Source organism: Triticum aestivum, chromosome 5D (genome assembly GCF_018294505.1).
Source record: "Triticum aestivum cultivar Chinese Spring chromosome 5D, IWGSC CS RefSeq v2.1, whole genome shotgun sequence".
Lineage (NCBI taxonomy): Eukaryota > Viridiplantae > Streptophyta > Magnoliopsida > Poales > Poaceae > Triticum > Triticum aestivum.
The window spans coordinates 550416533-550437252 of NC_057808.1; the positions used below are offsets into that span (position 1 = coordinate 550416533).

General features: G+C 47.6%; 2 non-coding genes across 2 annotated transcripts; both read left to right on the forward strand.

Annotated features, from left to right (window-relative positions):
• The first annotated feature begins 2459 nt into the window (after positions 1-2459).
• TRNAC-GCA (transfer RNA cysteine (anticodon GCA)) lies at positions 2460-2531 on the forward strand. Its single transcript has one exon. It is a non-coding gene; the product is annotated as a tRNA-Cys (tRNA).
• A 16471-nt stretch (positions 2532-19002) lies between these two features.
• Positions 19003-19074, forward strand: TRNAC-GCA (transfer RNA cysteine (anticodon GCA)). The gene has a single exon. It is a non-coding gene; the product is annotated as a tRNA-Cys (tRNA).
• Positions 19075-20720: the final 1646 nt, after the last annotated feature.

Sequence of the window (20720 nt, forward strand, 5' to 3'; positions counted from 1 at the left end):
AAGACAAGAAAATGGTGATGGTAGGGATTTCTGCCTTATTTTGAGCGATCTGAAAAAGTAGGAATGCAATCATATTTGAAAAGAAAAGGATAAATGATCCTTTCTATATAATCAAACTAATGAGCCAGTGGTTGATTGACTGGTCCATCTTGCAGACAAAGGAGCCGCCAAGAAAAATGTTGGAGCTGGGAGCAAGAGTGCTAGAACGGGCAGCAAGTGAGAGGTACACTGCTGGGCAAGGCTGGCGGATCAACGTGGCGAGGCTCCTATGATGATGTCCTGCTGTTGTGACCTCTTCGCGCTGCTGCTGCTGTTCTTAGTCCTTTTGCTTCTATCAGTTCCTGTCTCATGTGATGATAACCTTGCTATGTTATACCCCAGTCTGTTGGGGTCTGGAGTCTATCGGCCTGTGTTGGCCTTTTGCTGGGTTTCTGGTGATTAGAGTCGGTTGGTAGTTTCTTAGGTTTGTTAAATGCTGGTTACTCTGTTACTCTGGTTTGGTTTTCAGTAATGAAAATCGGAAGGGGCGAGCCCTTCTTTGATAAAAAAAATGCTGTGGCATTTATACAACATGCGGAGCTTTCAAGCATTAGATGAATAAAATCAAATTAATCTTATTCAGGCATGCACTCCATTGTCGCTGATAAGGGAAATCAGGAAGCACTGGGTTTCTCTATCTTGAACCAGAAAATCATGTTAATTGATCTGACATGCTTGCATTCCATACACAGAGACAGGGAGAAATCACGGTAGCTTTACAGTCAGGCAACCGGAGGAAGATCCTCTACTGGAGCCATTGGACAAAATTATTCCTTTGGTTAGTTGTTGAATAAAACTGTGTCCCAGTGGCGAGTTATCAGCTACTGAAGTTTGATCGGAGTACTATGTTCTTGTAAAAGTGGACTCATGTAACAATCATGTTTTGTAGGGAACTGATATACCACCTGATGCTCAGATCAGGTTATCACCTACAGAAAAGAAGTTGAACTTCTTTCAATACTTGATGACGTATGTAATGAACTTTTTACAAGAGGAAGGTATGGTGAACACTTTCGGACAGGTATATACTACTACTTGCATCTGCTTGAACACTTTCGGACAGGTATATACTACTACTTGCATCTGCCTGAACTTATATCTTATACCGCTTCAGCCTCGCGTGTTTCAGGACATGCCCCCCGATCACATTACGAACCCGACTCATCCTTATCGTATGTACGGAACTCCACGTGCGCATGAGCTTCTCCGCATGGAATTGGGCACACCCACCGATTTGTTGCAGGTGATTTTCAAGGTATGGCTGGAAATGTTGTGCTACGCTGCCAACCACTGCAGCAGAGATTCCCATGCCAAGCACCTCAGCAGTGGTGGCGAGTTCATTACGGTTGTATGGCTATTGGCACGGCAAATCCATGGACTTCAGCAGCCTCGTAGCTAGCTGGCATTTGCCGCATTTCAGTGTGTGTTTTCTTTGGAGGAAAATACAGGCACTCTCCTGTTTGTATAGATAGAATATTTATGTACAAATGTCTTTTAAGAATGAAAAACATTTGAATTGAGGAGTAATTCTGAGAGTTCCAAATGGGCGCATTTTCTTTTCAGGTGGTTGTGGAAATGTGCTAGTAGATTAAGACATAAAATTTCTTTTGGTTATTCCTGCATGCACCAGGAACCCGCTCAAAAGAAAAACTTTCCGTGTGCCCACCTATGTATGATTGTGTTCTCTGTAATGAACAAGTGGATGAGGAGATTGCTCTTCATCTTTCTTCGGATTGTTCAGTTGCTCAAAATTGTTGGAATTCCATCACTAAACGCAGAAGTATATATCTCCCTCTGATGAAGTCAGCCTAGCCATTCAAGTTCTTCCTAGAAACATTTCCATGTACTCCCTCCGTCCCATAATGTAAGACGTTTGATGTAGTGTCAAAAAACGTCTTACATTATGGGACGGAGGGAGTACATCATAATCATGGGGTGTTCGATCATATGGATGCAAAGAAATGGGCAGTTTTTTTTTTTGCGACTGAGAAATGGGCAGATTTTCAAAAATGAAACACCTGGGCTTGTCTTCTGGACACACTTTCTCAAGCAACCTCTTCTGCCAATAGGGCACAGGCTGAAGAACAAACATGACAATTCTAGGACATCGACTGTAGGAGGGGAAATATCTGGAGCAGGTTTCATTTTCCAAAGACTGATGAAAAACCATAAAAGTGCAATCACGAAGGAAGAATAAAAATCATGTCAGCAAAAAGACAAGACGAGACGAGCAGTAACATATGAATTCGAAACCATTTCTCCAAATACATTGCATTGCAACAGAATTCGTTAAGACATATCAGTGGAAATATGCAACGGAGGAAGTCGAATATGACACGAGACCACTAGCACCCAATATTGATACTCACAGCTCACAGATGGATTTACATGTAGACAGGATCAAGTTTAACGACAACAACGGGTCCATAGCTCAGTGGTAGAGCAATTGACTGCAGATCAATAGGTCACCGGTTCGAACCCGGTTGGGCCCTATATTTTTCGATTTTATTTACTTTTTCAACTATATGCTGTCGATTTTATTTACTTTTTCAACTATATGCTGTCTTGTCCATCCACACTTTCTTATCAAGTATTTACTCTTTTTTTATATCATATGCTTTATTCCTTCTCATCCATTATGCATTTTTTGCCATGTCGATTCTTCTTCGAGAGAAATTCATTATGCATTTTTTGCCATGTCGATTCTTCTTCGAGAGAAATCCATTATGCGTTTTTTGCCATGTCGATTCTTGTTAAAGAGAATTGTTATGCTTACATACATTAGATGGTTACCGCTATTTGAATTCTTCCACACTTTCTTCTCAAGTATTTACTCTCTTTTTTACCATATGCTTTATTCCTTCTCATCTGTTATGCATTTTTTGCCATGTCGATTCTTCTTTGAGAGAATTGTTATGCTTACATACATTAGATGGTTACCGCTATTTAAAAAGTTCTGAATTATTTCCACACTTTCTTCTCAAGTATTTACTCTTTTTTTACCATATGCTTTAATCCTTCTCATCCGTTATGCATTGTTTGCAATGTCGATTCTTCTTTGAGAGAATTGTTATGCTTACATACATTAGATGGTTACCGCTATTTGTATAGTTCTCAATTACTTCAAAAATGAGGAATTTATGTCTTATATTCTGTGGAGCATGATAGACTAGTATACATATTTTTAGACATGTAGGAAGAACATTTATCCAATTAGGTCTCTTCAAGAGAATCTAGGAATAGTTTGCATAACCCAAAATAGCATGTTACATAAAACCTGGAACTCGCAATCCGTGAGCACAACCTAAAGTACGTGCACCTAATTTATGATGGCACATATTACTGATATGCGTATGTGTAAGCTCGTAACTAGCGTTCTAATATGTATCTTAATATGTAAGGATGCAAACTGATATTCAATTTGCATTTACAATAGAGTGAACCAATTAATATTTAAACGCAAGGATAAGGGCGCAGAGTCTATCTTATTGCCTGTGTAATTATATATTTATCAGGGTCAAATGGAATAATATTAACGGGTTCATAGCTCAATGGTAGAGGAATTGATTGCATCTCAATAGGTCATCGGATCAAACATGGTTGGCCCCTATTGTTTTTTTCTTTCTATTTTTTTTATCAACTACTGTCTTCAGCTTCCGCATGCAAGTTTTTTTTACCATATCTACCTTTAGTCTTTCTCATCCGTTATGCATTTTCTAGCATGTCGATTCTTCTTTGCGAGAATTGTTATGCTTACATACATTAGAAGGCTACCACTATTGCTATTTGAATAGTTCTCAAATACTTCAAAATTAAGGCAATTGTGTATATTATGTGGAGCATGAGAGACTAATATTATGTTTTTAGACATGTAGGAAGACCATTTATCCAATCAGGCCCCTTCAAGAGAATCTAAAACTAGTTTTCCTAACCTAGGAACCGGCAATTCATGAGCACAACCGTAAAGTACGTGCACCTAATTTACGATGGCGCATACGGTTGATATTCATATGTGTAAGTTCCTAACTAGCGTTCTAAGGGCGTGTTCGGATGTCCTCCCGCTCCACGCTTCACAAAAAGCTGGAGCGGAGCTGAGCCGAACAAAAAAGCTCGAAGAAGCTAGCTTCGAGAAGCACAGCCGGAGTCCAATGTAAAAACACGAAGCACCAAAATCACAGCTCCAGGAAAACGAGAAGTGAGGAGTTCGGCATAATTACAAGAGGATGCCACCGCCAAGTCAAAAAAACGATTCGCACGGCTCAGCCCCGACGCCTGTTCCCCTCTCTCCCTCGACATCCCTTCTGCTCGTGACCTACCCAGCGCAGCCGGTCGCCGCCGCCACGCCCGATTCCACCCCTTCGCCGGCCGGCGAGCCTCTCCGCCGGTAGATCCGACCATTCCAGCCCCGTTCCCGCCGGATCCCGTCCCAAAGGAGCACTTTCCAGCGCCGCCAGCGAGGAGCTGCAGCAACCCCACTGGCAGGAGACGCCCGCCTTGACGCCATTGATGCTGGTGCTCACCAAGTCGTCCTCTGAGCCAACCTCCTCACCCTCGCCCCCTCTCCCCAACCCAAGGTGAGCTCGCCTTTGCATCTTCCCTATGGCTGGTGATGGTACTGTACAAGTGCTGGGAGAAGCTGTCAAGCGTGCTGAACGCGTCGGAATTGCCAGGTGAAGTGAGAAGCTAGCTCTAGAAGCTGGATTTGTGAAGTTGTAAGAAGCTAGATAGATTCCGAACACGCCCTAATATCGTTCTTTCTTCCTCTGGAAGGAAACGGGGATCTTGCCAGCACAGTCGCCAGGGAGTTCCTCCAGCGGCTCTGTTGAGGATATAACCAGTAGAGTCACCCGCCCAGGAGGGGCCGGGTTACGTTATAATGATCATCACGTGAAGCCCAGTACCAAGCTTGCGGAAGGCGGGTCAGTAATGGGCTTAAGACCCGGAGGCGGCTTAAGGCCCGTAGTGATGAACCGTCGTTATGGCAAGACTTGTAGTGTAAGGCAAGAATAGCTAAGAGTCCGGGCCGGACACTGTTATAAGCCGGCCCGGAACCCTGAGAGCCGCTGGGGCGTCAACCTCTCTATATAAAGGGACGACCCGGCGGCGGTTTAGGGGGGGAGACAACAGATCGATAGCCAGGCATAGCGATTAAGCTCCCTGGTCATCGAAACCTTAAGTAATACCACCTCAACTGGACGTAGGCTTTTACCTTCACCGTAAGGGGCCGAACCAGTATAATCCTCGTGTCACTTGTCCCTCTTAACCCCTTTAAGCTTCCTAGCTGCGATGGCTCCACGACTAAGTCCTTGCACGAGGACATCTGCCGTGACAATTCCACGACAGTTGGCGCCCACCGTGGGGCTGGCGCACGGTGGATTTGAGTTCTTGAAGGGCAGCTTCGAAGGGCTCAAGGGATACGCTGTGGGCCGCATGACTAAGAGTCGCCGCGGCAAGCTCTACATCGACGATGCAAACTGGGCCCCCGACGCCGGCTCCATCGAGTACGGGTACCGGGTCCCCTTCGGCGGAATCCATGTCTTCATTGGCAAGATTGGTGAGCCGGGCCCTGAGCCGGACCTCTGCGCCGATCTCATCGAGACGGCTCAGCGTGCACGACCCGCCCGGGCTCTGCCTGCCTTGAAGCGTGATTTCGTGGGATGCGTCCATGGAGGACTCTCTGAAGGATCTGGATCCGGCGATGAGACGGCCGCCCGCTCTGACGGCGAGTCGTCCACGGATGAGACAAACTCGTTATATCAACTTCAAGATGGCAGGCTCAGGGGTTGTTCCGATGGCGACAGTATTCCGGACCCCTTTGAGCCGCCGAGCCGGGTTGGAATCTTCATGGCCGGCGCACAACCTGTTCAAAACTCCGCCACTGGGGCAGGAGGCCCTGTGCACTCGCCGGCTCAGGTGCTGATGGATCTTATAGACAAGATGACGGCCCTGTTAACCGCCACGGTCGCCCCAGCAGATCAAGCTCAGCATGATGTGGAGGTGGCACAGTTAAAGCTGGATCTAGCAAAAGCCAAGGAGGATCTGGCGGCGGAAGGGATCAGGATGGCTGCAGAAAGGGCGGCTCTCGACGCCCAGACTCAGCTCATTCAAGCGCAGTCTTTCCGGCTCACGATGGATCAGAACGCGTCCAATGGGATCATGAGAAGGAGGCATCAAAAGGCTCAATCTGGACTCCCTCCAGTTTACGATCCTCGAAACCTCTTCAACACGCCTAGTGCAGGGCCCAGTAACCCGCCAGAGATCACGGCGCCCAGGGCTGGAACGCCAATTCAGCCCCAAGTGATGGGGCCTCCCCGGGTGAACGCTGCCCCTCCTCAGTACGTGCCAATACCACCGAGTCATTATGCCAACCCGTTGGAAAACATGGTCGCCGCGGCGGCGCGACTGGCGGCTCTCCCAATCGAGGGCGACTCTCCAACGGCGGTCGAAACCCGCCGGGTCAGAGAACTTCTTCAGACGGCTCTGGCGCAGCAAGAGGCATACTCATATAGCCGGGACAGGATTCATTCAACCCCTCGTCCAAACCAGAGCCCAAGTTATAGCAAGCACATGGAATCAGCAACCGGCTCAAGCAACGTCTGGCGCCGCAACTTACCAGCTGGCCACGGTCCGGCACATAATGAAGCCGTTAACATGGTAGACCATGACAGGGCACGACAAGAGGCGGAGCGGGCGGCTCAGTTGACGGCTTACCAGCCACTCCCGGCTTATCCGACGGCTTCTATCGACGCGGGTATACCTACGAGGGCTGGAGGTGTTCCTTGTCTGGTGCCGGCTCTCCGTAATGAACGTCTGCCCAAGGATTTCAAAGGGCCTAGGAAGGTACCTAATTACACAGCTGATTTACAACCCGGAGCATGGATCGAGAGTTACGAGATGGCTATGGAGTTGCTGGAAGTCAGTGAAGCGGCAATGGCCAAGTACTTCACCATGATGTTAGATGGGACTGCCCGCACTTGGTTGACAGGACTGCCGCCTAACTCTATCGGGTCGTGGGCGGAGCTGAAAGCCCAGTTCATCCAAAACTTCAAAGATACATGTAGGCAATCTATGTCAATTGTGGATTTGACCAACTGCAAGCAGCAGGAGGGTGAGTCTACAACCCATTGGGTTCGCCGGGTCAAAGAGATAATACATTCATCTGATAAGATGGACGCCGGCTCTGCAGTTTAATGTTGGAGCAGAATTGTCGTTTTGCGCCCCTGAAGATGAAGCTCGGGCGGCTCAAGCGCGATTGCAATGATATGGGTACGCTGATGGCGGCTCTGGTCAAGTACGCCGACTCTGATAGTACCAAGGATCCCGCGTCGGATGATGAAAGGACAGGGAAGGGAAAACAGAATGGCAATGGCAAGGGCCCCCAGCATAACCCGGCGAACCAGGGAGGTAACAAGCGTAAGGTTGATGGCAGTATGGAATTTGTGGCCAACGCCAATTCACAGGGTAACAACCACCGGCACAAGGGGAGACCACCTCCCCGAGCCGGCGGGTCTGGCCCGACGCTTGAGCAGTTGTTGAATGAGCCTTGCCCAAGGCATGGCTCTAGGGAAAAGCCGGCCACTCATCTATGGAAGGACTGTGCAATCATGAAGGCCTTTAAGAATTCCAATGCTTTCAATGGCAACAATGGCCCGGGCGGCGACTCAGGCGCCGGCGGCTTTCATGGCCCGGGCGGCGGCTCAAATTCCAATTCTCAGAATGTTCAAGGGGGCTTTAATCAGCAGTCCGGCCAGGGTCATCAACAACAGCAGCAGGGGGGATACCAGACCAATCCAAAGCAGCTCAATGGCGGGCAGTATCATGTGTTTACTACCAGTCTGTGCAAGCGAGAGCAAAAGCTCCATAAAAGGGCTGTGAACGCTGTTGAGCCGGCGGTTCCACGCTATTTAAGATGGTCTGAGCAGCCTATTGTGTGGAGTAGGGAAGATCATCCTCCCCGGGTTGATAATCCGGGTCACCTGGCCTTGGTGGTGGCTCCTCAGGTTGGGGGGTATAAATTCACTAAGGTGCTCATGGACGGAGGCAGCAGCATCAACATCCTCTATTATGAGACCTTCCGTCGTATGGGTTTAACTGATAAAAACCTCAGCCAGTCCAATACTGTTTTCCATGGCGTGGTGCCCGGCAAGTCGGCATATCCAGTCGGTAAGATCGAACTGGAAGTAGCCTTCGGAGATGAGTACAACTATAGGGCGGAAAAACTAACCTTTGAGGTGGTTAAGATAAGAAGTTCGTACCATGCTTTATTTGGGCGGCCGGCTTACGCCAAGTTCATGGCACGGCCGTGTTACGTGTATTTGCAGCTCAAGATGCCGGGTCACAATGGGACCATTACGGTTCATGGCAGCCGAAAGATAGCCTTGGAGTGTGAGGAAGGTGACGCGGCTTACGCGGAATCTGTTTGTGCAACAGAAGAGTTGAAGTTTTACAAGGACAACGTTGACCCGGCAGATATGATGTCTTTGAAAAAGCCAACCACGGAGCATGAGCCGGTAATGAAATTTAAATCAGCTAATGAGACTAAACTTGTTGATTTTGTTCCGGGTGACTCATCTCAGCAGTTCAGCATCAGTGCCAATCTGGATCCGAAATAGGAAGGCGCGCTCATCGAGTTCATCCGTGAGAACAGGGACATCTTTGCATGGAAACCTTCTGACATGCCGGGTGTACCTAGAGAACTCGCTGAGCACACTCTCAATATTGATCCGAAATTTAAGCCGGTCAGGCAATTCCTCCGGCGGTTTAATGAGGAGAGGCGGAAAGCCATTGGTGAGAAGGTAGCCCGGCTCTTGGCGGCCGGGTTTATTGTTGAAGTTTTTCATCCAGAATGGTTAGCTAACCCGGTGCTTGTGCTCAAGAAGAACGGCACCTGGCGGATGTGTGTGGACTACACGGATTTAAACAAAGCTTGTCCGGCTGATCCTTTTGCTCTCCCCCGTATTGATCAAATTATTGATGCTACGGCGGGTTGTGAGCGCTTAAGTTTTTTGGATGCTTATTCTGGATACCATCAGATTAAAATGGCAGTTAAGGACCAGGAGAAGACGGCGTTCATCACTTCCTTTGGAGCTTTCTATTATGTGTCTATGCCCTTTGGGCTCAAGAGTGTACAGGCGACTTACCAGCGTTGCGTGCAGAATTGTCTTCATAACCAGATTGGGCACAACGTTCATGCCTATGTGGATGATATGGTTGTTAAATCCAGGGAGAAGGAGACCTTGATAGATGATCTTAGAGAAACCTTTGATAATCTCCGGGTTTACAAGATGATGCTTAACCCGGCCAAGTGTGTTTTTGGTGTTCCCGCGGGCAAGCTCTTGGGTTTTCTGGTTTCTCATAGAGGCATTGAAGCTAACCCGGAAAAAATCAAGGCAATCACCTCGCTGGCTAAGCCGGCGTGCATAAACGACGTCCAGCGTCTGGCGGGTCGCATCGCTGCTTTGAGCCGGTTTATAAGCCGCTTGGGTGAAAAGGCCATGCCACTGTACCAGATGATGAAGAAAACAGATGACTTTATATGGAATGATGCTGCTGATGCTGCTTTTGAGGATTTGAAGAGACAGCTGGCTGAGCCCCCAGTCCTTGCTGCTCCTGTTGACAAGGAGCCCTTATTGCTGTATGTAGCCGCTAACACACGAGCCGTCAGTGTGGCTGTGGTAGTGGAGCGTAAGGAAGCGGGTAAGGAGTATCCGGTTCAGCGGCCGGTTTACTACGTCAGCGAAGTACTCATTGAGTCCAAGCAACGGTATCCACATTGGCAGAAGCTTGTTTATGGGGTGTTCATGGCAAGCCGAAAGCTTAAGCACTATTTCCAGGGTCACCCTATCACTGTGGTTAGTTCTGCTCCCCTAGGAGATATCATCCAAAACAGAGAAGCCACAGGAAGAGTGGCTAAGTGGGCTATAGAACTTGGGCCTCATGGTCTGAAATACGTACCACGCACTGCCATCAAGTCTCAAGCATTGGTGGATTTCATAAACGATTGGACAGAGCTGTAGGTGCCTGAAGAGAAACCGGATAATACGTACTGGACTATTCACTTTGACGGGTCCAGGCAGTTGGAGAGCTCGGGGGCTGGCGTTGTATTAGCTTCCCCTCGAGGTGACAAGTTTTGCTATGTGCTACGGTTGATGTTTCCCTGTACTAACAATGCAGCTGAGTACGAGGCCTTGCTCCATGGTCTTCGGATGGCTAAGGAGATGAGCTTAAGCCGGGTAAGGTGCTTTGGCGATTCAGATTTAGTGGCCCAACAAGTGTCAGGCAAGTGGGATTCCAAGGACCCCCTCATGGCGGCTTATCGCCGCGAAGTTGATGCCATTGCTGGACATTTTCAGGGTTACCAAGTAGAGCACATCGATCGCAGGAAGAACGAGGCGGCTGATGCATTAAGCCGGCTGGGCTCTCAGCGAAAGCCGGTGCCGCCTAATACTTTCTTGGACATCCTGCATAACCCTTCTGTTAAGTTGCCTACAGAGGAAGGCTTGGCTGTTCCTGACCCGGAAGCGCAGTTGGTGGCGGCTCTCCACATTATCCCATATTGGACAGTACCATACTTGGCTTACATGACCCGGGGAGAATTGCCTGAAGATGAAACTTTGGCCAGACAAATAACCCGGCGGTCTAAGTTAATGATAATTATCAAGGGCGAGCTGCATCGTCGCAGTGTCACTGGAACTTTCCAGCGTTGTGTTTCCCCTGAGGAAGGTCAAGAAATCTTACGTGAGATCCACGAGGAGGATTGTGGCCATCATGCCGGCTCAAAATCCCTTGTGGCCAAGGCTTTTCGTCATGGTTTTTATTGGCTGACGGCTCATGCTGATGCAGAGGACTTGGTCAGTAAATGTGACGGTTGTCAGAGGTTCTCGCGACGGGCTCATGTGCCGGCTCAAGAGTTGAGGATGATTCCAATCACTTGGCCATTTGCGGTCTGGGGGCTTGATATGGTTGGGCCTTTTAAAAGGTCCAAGGATAAGAAGACCCACCTCTTGGTGGCGGTTGACAAGTTCACAAAGTGGGTTGAAGCAGAGCCAGTTAGTAAGTGTGACACAGCCACAGCGGTTCAGTTCATGAAAAGGGTGATATTTCGCTTTGGTTTTCCACACAGCATTATAACTGACGATGGTACTAATCTGTCTAAAGGTGCCATGGAGGAGTTTTGTCAACGAGAGCATATTCGGCTTGATGTTTCATCAGTGGCTCATCCACAATCCAATGGTCAGGCTGAGAGAGCCAATCAGGAAATCTTGAAGGGCATCAAGCCCCGACTTTTGGTCCCTTTGCAACGGACGCCGGGTTGTTGGGTGGAGGAGTTACCCTCCGTGTTATGGAGCATCAATACTACTCCTAACAGGTCTACGGGTTACACGGCTTTCTTCATGGTTTATGGAGCGGAGGCGGTCCTCCCTAGCGACATCCGTCATGACTCGCCTCGAGTGGCGGCTTATGTTGAGGCGGATAATGAGCGGGCGCGCCAAGATGCTCTTGACTTGTTGGACGAACAGCGTGATGTGGCAGCAGCTCGCTCGGCGATTTACCAACAAGACCTGCGCCGCTATCACAGCCGCCGGGTTAAGTCCAGGGTCTTCCAGGAAGGTGATCTGGTGCTCCGGCTCATCCAAGATCAAACAGATGCACACAAGTTATCCCCGCCTTGGGAAGGGCCCTTTGTGGTCAGCAAGAACTTGCACAACGGGTCATACTACCTTATCGATGTTCGGGATCACAAAGATTCACGTAAGTCGGAGGAAGAGACCCGTCGGCCGTGGAACATAGCTCAGCTTCGGCCTTATTACACTCGAGCCACCGGCTCTCATAATGTACATATTTCCATAGCCATGTATATATTATGATAAATAATAAAGCAGGACCTCTGTCCTTTTTCCCTCCAAAGTGTGTTATTGTTATTTCCATTACAACATTACATGGTCACTTGGAGGTTGATCCGGCTTATGATCGTATTCGAATCTAGCCATTAAACAATATGATCACTTGGGGGCTTCCTGTTCAAACATAGGTCGTATTCAAACCAAAGAGAACATAGCTGTCGTTACACACTTGATTGGCAAATTGCCGAGCTCATTGGGGAGTTTTTTTTATCATATTTGAATCATAGCTCAACCCCCTTTGGGAACCGACGTGGATCGTATTCGAATCAGCGTCGTTAAACAACTCTTAAGGTCATTTGGGGGCTTCCTGTTCAAACATGGGTCGTATTCGAACCTAAGAGAACATAGCTGTCGGTACCCTCTTGATCGGCAACGCCAAAGCCACTGGGGGCTATATGATTGCATTCGAATCTTAGCTTAACCCCTTTGGGACGGTTCTCTGGTCGTATTCAAACCAGAAGCCCTTAAGTTTTGATCTTTTAGTTTGCAACAAGTTCTTTTGATCATATCAACACTGTGCAAGGGCGGTTCTTACTCCGCCGGCTTAACTTTGATTCACAATGTTGATAGCACACAATAAGCATTATCGATGCTGGTGAACCGGAGTTGAGTTCTCAACCTCATTATTTGGGTTACATAAATCGGAAGTGTACTTGAAGGCTTGCAGGTATGCTATTATGGTTACCTCGAGGATATAATTGAGAGCCGGTCTTTTATGACTTTGGTTCATATTCCGGGTTATATGTAAAATATATGACTCCCAGTGCGGAAAGCCGCCTAGAGACTTGTGATTTGTTTTCTATGCAGGACAATGAAAGACAGTTCTTTAAACTTAAGGAAAGTAAATGATCAAACATAACCCGGAGGAATACAAAAGAGCAGCTTCAACGGAGTTAAGCACTCCACACGTGCACGATGGCACGGCAAAATTAAGTGTTTGTCCTACTCTATTACAGGACTCCCCGAGTCCAAAAGGTGAGGCATTGTTTTTAAGGCATAACCATGAGCCGCCTAAGAAATCAAGGTGCTTGTTGGGTTGAAGCTCCCGGCTCATCCCTCTCCGCTCCTCCGGCTGTTTCCATGACCTGGAAGGTTGATGATTTCCAGTCAATGCCGCTCAAAGCTTCAAATTGAGCCTCATCATCAATTAACCCGGCCGGGTCAACTTCTGGGGCGAAGGTATGCTTACGAGTCGGAGGGATCAGGCTGGCTGCTTCATAGCGTGGAGTTGGGATCCTCTGATTCTCCGCGTCATAGCCCGGCTGATACTTGGTAAGGTCTGTGTCATTCCCAATCAAGGTGGCCACCGGGCGCACGCTCTTCACACAGGCGGCGAAGTCTTTCTGGTCAAAGGGGTGCCGTCTTCCTTCAGGCTGGGGTATCCAAGAGCGATGTCGGCCGGGTCTAGCTCCGGTAGAAACGCCTTGGCCCGGCTCAGAGCAGCTATAGCTCCGGCTCTTGCAGAAGCCCGTCTCAGCTCTTGGAAGCGTTGAGGAAGTACGGCAAGCCGCCTGAGTACGTCTGCCAGGTGAGTGGGAACCTCATTGGACAATGCCACAACGGCTAAAGCACGCTGTGACCCGGTGTAGAGTTGCTCCACCAAGGTGTAAATAGCCTTCAGCTTGGTCAGCATGTTCTGATTGAGATTGGAGCTTCTGGGACCTGTATAACAAAGTCAGGTGAGCTGATGGCAATGGTGGGACTTATGAGACATGAATGATGTAAACTTGTTAGAAGCTTACAAAGTAACTTACCGAAGATTGCGGAGACCATCTGCGATACATGGCGTTTTAAGCCGGAGAGTTCAGCGGTTCTTTCAGTAAGAGCAGCCTCCGCTTGTTCGGCCCGGCTGAGCAAGGCAGTCTTTTCATCGGCCCAGGCTTTTCTTTCTGTTTCAAATTTTTTCTTCGGTTTTTCTTGTGCAGAGACACTGAACTCAAATTTGGCATTGGCCTTCTGGGTCTCATTTTCCTGAGTCTTCAGGCGGTTCTTCAGATCAGAGATTTCCGATTCAAGTTTCTTGCAGGCAGCCTGTACAAATTCCGGGTTACAGTTTGAGTGATTGTCATGCAACATTAAAGTCCCAAGCACTTTGCAGGCAAAGGTACTTGGCACTTGGGGGCTAATGTAGGCTGAGAAGCTTTATTTACAGTGCCGGTTCATGAAAATAAGTCCCAAGCACTTTGCAGGCCAAGGTACTTGGCACTTGGGGGCTAATGTGTCAAGTTGCTCAACTACTTGGTTAAAGTAAGGAAAGAATCAGGTGAACTATGCTATTTAAGCCGGCCCTTGAGTGTTACCAGGTAAGCCGGTATTAAGTCTACAACATATTCTATCATAAGTAATAGACTTGGGGGCTAGCATGGTAAGGATGACTATGGAGTAAGCAAGAGAGTTGTACCTCAGATTTTTGCTGTATCTGCTTCACCATGTCAATTTCCAGGTCCCGGCTGTTGTGCACTTGACCAATATAACCAGCGACAATATCTCCAATGCTCAGATTGGCATAGTTAGTAATGTCCAGCCTGGCTCTGCGGCGTCCCAGAAGTTCCTCCTTAGCAGAGCACTTAGCCAGCACGGTGGGTCTTCCCGGTTCAACAAATTCGGTCCGGGTAATCACCACATCCGGGTCATCGGCCGGTTGAGCTGGGCTGGGAATCTCCGGATTATCAGAACCCTCCATAGCTTGTTCTTCAGTTGGAGCGGTGGTTTCTGGAGCTGGTGCAGACGGCGGCTCAGAGGCAGAGGCGTTGGGTTCAATCAAGACCGGCTCTTCGACCCGGATACTTTTCTTTGCCCACTTGCTGAGCTTTGCTTGTGCACTGAAAGTCAAAAGGTTAGTGCAAAAACATGAGTAAGATAAGCACAAAATAAGCTGATCATCATTACCCGGGTGCGGTCTTGAAAGCCGGCAAGTTAGATTGCATGGAGTCCCCGGAGGAAGGTGAAGTTTCCTGATAGTTTGAATCAGAAGAATTGAGTGGTTGACGAGTGACGCCCGCCAAAGGATGAAAAGGATATAAGTTGGAGATAACCTCAGTCCGGTGCTTCCTTGATGCTTCAGGTAAGCCGGAGGAGAGGTCTGCATCCTTGTTGGTCCGGGTTTGCCTCCGGCTCTCATGAATCTGTCGCTTCAAAAGAAATTGAGGATCTTGATAAGCTAAAGGATGTGAAAATCTTACTTTCCGGGTTACTCTTCGGACTTTCAGCCTTGGCAAGGGCTCCGAGTCGGAGGAAAGTATAGTTACCTCTTCAATCACCGGGTTACTCGCTCCGGTATCATCCTGCTGATAATCAGTGTCAATAAGGTGGTTAAAAACAGACAAAAAAACAAAAGAAGAGCCTAAAGAATCAAGGGCTACCTCTGACTCGGAGGTGTCATCCAACTGAAGCAGGTCTGAGGCGCTAGGCTTACTCCCCTTCTAGCGGGGAGCGGCTCTCCTGGCGGCTTTTTTAACCTTCCTGGCTTTTTTAGCAGCCTCATGGTCATACCTGACCTTCCAGAACTTATCATTGGCCTGAAAAATACAGCAAAGGTTTCTTGAAGTTAAGATGAAAATTGTTAAAATGGAAAGTAAGGTGCTCAGATCAGTATCTTACCGCCGGAGCCGGGTTAGCTTTGCAGAAGGGACTTAAGCCTATCCTCCCGCAATCTGCTAAGCTCTCGTTTAGAAGGGACTTGGTCATGTCATCAACGACGTCCTCAGGTAAGTCGTTGGGGCTGTGCCGAAGAGGATCATCCTTTCGGCCTGTATAATCACACATTAAGCCGGGGCGGCGGCTTAGAGGAATCACCCGCCAAGCAATCCAGACCCGGACTAGATCAACGCCGTTAAGGCCGTTTCCCAGAAGAGCTTTAATCTTGTTGATGGTGGGGATAAGTGGTTGACGCTCAGCTTGAGATAATTTGTCTGGCAGGGGGTGATTTGACTCCAGACGCAGGGCGCGAAAGCCGGGCAGAGGGTTCTCGTTAGCCGGAGAGGTGTCCTGGCAGTAGAACCATGTCTGGTTCCAGTCTTTGGGGTGGCTTGGCGGCTCAGCATAAGGAAACAGGCAATCCCTCCGTCGTTGGATTGAAATTCCGCCAAGTTCCAAGCTAGGCCCGTTGGCACACTCGTTCTGGCGGTTCAGATAAAACAGCTCTCTAAAGAGCAGTAGGCTGGGCTCTTCTCCAAGGTACACCTCACAGAACACTTGGAAGTTACAAATGTTCGACACGGAATTGGGTCCAATGTCTTGAGGTCGCAGATCGAAAAAGTGCAGAACATCTCTGAAGAATTTTGAGCCGGGAGGTGCAAAACCCCGGCTCATGTGATCAGCAAATATAACAACCTCTCCGTTTCTTGGTTGAGGTCTTTCTTCGGACGGGTCAGGGGCACGATAGGACATGACCTCCTTCTTAGGCAGGTAACTCGTCTTCACGAAGTCATCTAAGGTATTATCAGTAACGTTGGATCTCACCCAGTTGCACGTAATGGGTGCCTTGGGAGCCTTGGGCGGCATTGTGAAAGACGGAAGCCTATGACAAAAGAAAATTTCCGGTTCAAATCTAAGTCGGAGGAAGATTTCAGTTCAGTATTCAAGATGGCGGCTTATGAAGGGGCCTAATGATACATGGCTAACTGTGTCGGGTTATCTAAGCCGCTGTGGATATCATGAGCAATTCAAGTTGTTTAAAACTCTATTATGAATGAGCCGGAAATTTCACAAAGCATGGCCTCTTTTAAGCCAACGATATGAGCCGCCATGGTTAACAGATGCAGTTTTTTGTCTAAGTGTTGCACAAACAAGTTTCACAGATTGCAGGGATTGTTTTGGATCAAACGATCGTCTAGAAAGGAAAAATTTCTAGACCTAAAAAGCTGATACAGAGAAGTTCATAAGCTCTAAACGAGGTCTTTTTGCGGACAAAAGGGATCTACTAGCATAAAAATGGGTGAGAAACTACTACCGCAGGGAGTCTGTACCGTTTTGGATCAAAAGGAACCTCGGTGGCGGAACTGTGAAGAAATCGCGACGAACTACGAAGAACACAGAGAACTTGCGAGCCCTAATGCGGATCTAAGGTACGGGACGGTGAGGACTTACTGGTGCTGATGAGCAGCGGAGGCGCGCCGCAGGTTTCTGGTCAAGACAGGTTGATGCAGCGGCCTTGGTGGGTGAAGACGAGGTGCGCGGCGGCGGCGGAGCTTGGGCTCTGGAGCGTCGGAGGAGGAAGACGATGGAGGGGAAGAGTGACGAAGACCTATGGGCCGGGCCTATTTATAAGGGCCGACTGGTAAATGGGCGCGGGAAAAGAGGAGGCGGAAGACATGATTATCTTGTCGCAGAACGCCTCGATTTCGGGATGGTCATTAAAGATAAGATCCGTTGGGATATGACAGAATAAACAATGAATTTAATGGAAGATGACGTCATGGCGGGTTACCAAGAATCCAGAAGATGACGTCATGGCGGGTTATAACCTTTACACAAGCAGAAGCCGGAAGATTTTGAAGATTGACGTGAACCGGTTCAAATCAATCTGGGGCCTAATGTTGAGGATATAACCAGTAGAGTCACCCGCCCAGGAGGGGCCGGGTTACGTTATAATGATCATCACGTGAAGCCCAGTACCAAGCTTGCGGAAGGCGGGTCAGTAATGGGCTTAAGACCCGGAGGCGGCTTAAGGCCCGTAGTGATGAACCGCCGTTATGGCAAGACTTGTAGTGTAAGGCAAGAATAGCTAAGAGTCCGGGCCGGACACTGTTATAAGCCGACCCGGAACCCCGAGAGCCGCCGGGGCGTCAACCTCTCTATATAAAGGAACGACCCGGCGGCGGTTTAGGGGGGGAGACAACAGATCGATAGCCAGGCATAGCGATTAAGCTCCCTGGTCATCGAAACCTTAAGTAATACCACCTCAACTGGACGTAGGATTTTATCTTCACCGTAAGGGGCCGAACCAGTATAATCCTCGTGTCCCTTGTCCCGCTTAACCCCTTTAAGCTTCCTAGTTGCGATGGCTCCACGACTAAGTCCTTGCACGAGGACATCTGCCGTGACAATTCCACGACAGGAGCGATCATCGTTTGGCCACAAGGGGCACGTTTCCCTATCGAAACCATGAGGGTTCTTGCAACAGGCTCCGGTTTGTAGGAGGTTTGTAATAAAGCTTGGCCCAAATTGGCAATGTTTTTACCATGACATATATGTGCCGTGACATGACACCATGCCACCTTTGATGACTTTCTGGTGACTTTTGGATTTATGGGGATTTAAAAACCAATCTGTTCAAGCAAGGATGGTACGGTGGCGGCGGCATCCTCGTGGTGGACCCATGTCCTCGGGCTCCACCGTTGTGACGACGTTTTCTCCAGTGCCGGCGCGGAGATTGGGAGGTAGTCCAGGGGTGAATGCAGATTGTGGTCTACATTGACGGCATCAGAAAAATGGTGGATCATGTGCTGGGTTCGTGGTACATGGATGTCAGGTATGATTTCCTCCTTCGACATCTTAGTCATGTGGGGGTGCCAGATTTGGAGTTCGATTGCGTGTATGGGGTGTTGCCCCGGTCTAATTCATTCAAGGGTAGTGGTTTCGCCTTTGGTGAGCCACCTTGGAGGTCCGCAAAGCTGCATATCAGCGATGGAGCTGTGTCGAGCTCGGGTGTGGAGGTGATCCGCCATTGTTTTTCTTTGGTGGCTGTTGTGGTGGTGCCAGAGACAAGTGACGGGCGTTGATGTCAAGCTCTTCGGTCTTGTTTGTATTTTTACTCCTTGGTTGGTGTTCCTTTGTGCAAAGGCTAGCGTTCTGTTATTTTTTCAGTTTTGCCAGGTCGGTACGTACATGGCTTGTACTATGATCCTTACGATATAAATAAGACATGTATTACCATGTAAAAATAAACACTAGCATTCTAATCCATATCTAAATCTGTAAGGATGCAAACTAATTTTTAATTTGCATTAACAATACATAGTGAACCAATTAATATTTAAACACAAGGATACTGGCCCATAGCCAATCTTATTGTTTGTGTAATTATATATATACTAGGGTAAAATGAAATAATATTAATGGGTCCATAGCTCAGTGGTAGAGCAATTGACTGCAGATCAATAGGTCATTGGTTCAAACCCGGTTGGGCCCTATTGTCTTTTTTTCTATTTTTTTTCCTTTTTCAACTACTGTCTTGGCTTTCCACACTTTTTCGCAAGTATTTAGTATTTACTCTTGTTTTACCTTATTAGCTTTATTCCTTCTCAATCCCATTATGCATCTTAGGCATGACGGTTATTCTTTGAGATAATTGTTATGCTTGCATTACATGGTTGCTGCTATTCCAATAGATTAGCTACTTAAAAAATCAGAAAATTGTGCATTGTATTCTGTAGAGCATGATAAACTGATATACATATCTTTAGACATCTCGAAGAACATCTATCCAATTAGGGCCCTTCAAGAGAATCTAAGAATAGTTCATCAAACTTGTTTAAAAAAGCCAATTCATGTTTTGTGCATGCACAACTTGTGTTTATGTGTTGCCTTTCTCGTTATGTGCGACTTGCTTGATATAATTTGTGTCACTGTGTCGATGTTGTGTGCATGACTTGCTTATGTTGTGAGTTTGAGTTGCTAGTGTTTCTTGTATGACTTGTCTAGAAATTATGTCTGTGATTACCCCTCACAAATGTTTGTATGATTTTTGCCTATGCTATGTGTGGGAATTGCCTCGACTAGCTTTATGAAGTTTGCCATGGTTTGATGCAAAAAAATGATGTTGAGTAGAAAAAACTCTTACGTGCAGCTTGCCGTAATCCCTTGGCCCCTTCTTGTCTTTCTTCATTACCTTGGTTATGAGATCATGCATAATTCCAAATGGACGCTCTTTGGCTCGCGCCAGGTATTGGCTCATTAACATCCAGTGAGTCAAGGTTTCAAGTGCAGTTGATGCAAATAGCTATCAAGTGTTAGGCAAGTTTTGAGAAAAATAAAAAACAAAAGTAGATAATCCCGCGTAGATGGCTACATAGTTAACAGCAGATGTGTGTATAAAGAACTCTGAGTGCAAACACATGTACATTGGAGCGTAGCAAGTTTTAGTAGCAAAAAGGAACATAGCAATGTCAATGTAAAAATACCTGTCAAACCACTCGGCAAGTCGAACAGTTAAAACAGAGGCAACTACATCAGTCGCGCGTGCAAGTTGTGTGAAGGGAACCATTAGGCAAGTTGAACACTTAAACTGACAACTACTTATCAATGACGTGCAAGTTATGTGAATAGACATAAAACACACTCATACTCCCTCCGTACCAAAATATAAGACGTTTTTGCAGTTCAATTACTGCAAAAACGTCTTATATTTTGGTACAGAGGTACTATATGAGATCTGGCAACTACTATCATGTATCCTGACTTCGGACATCGGATTTTATGCCCACTGTGAGATGGAAGGTTACCTCTAGCGACGAAGCATGTCGCCGCCGCCCATACTGCGGGGTGATAATAATCGGGAGCAACCCTACCTCGAGCGGTGGTCATGAGAAGGACTTGAGAGTGGAGGAGATATATCTCTTTGCCCCTATTGTTAAAAAGCGCCCTTCTACACCCGAGCTCAAATGAGGCCGGGGTGAACAGTAACTTGAAAAACATTTAAAAAATGTTAAGAAAAATCTGAATATTTTTAGGCAAACTTCGACATATGTTCTAAGAGCTTGCAAAATTTCAGCACACAATCACATTTGAGGACGTCGTGGCAAAGAAAAATAAAAATTAATGCTTCAGAATGCTCTT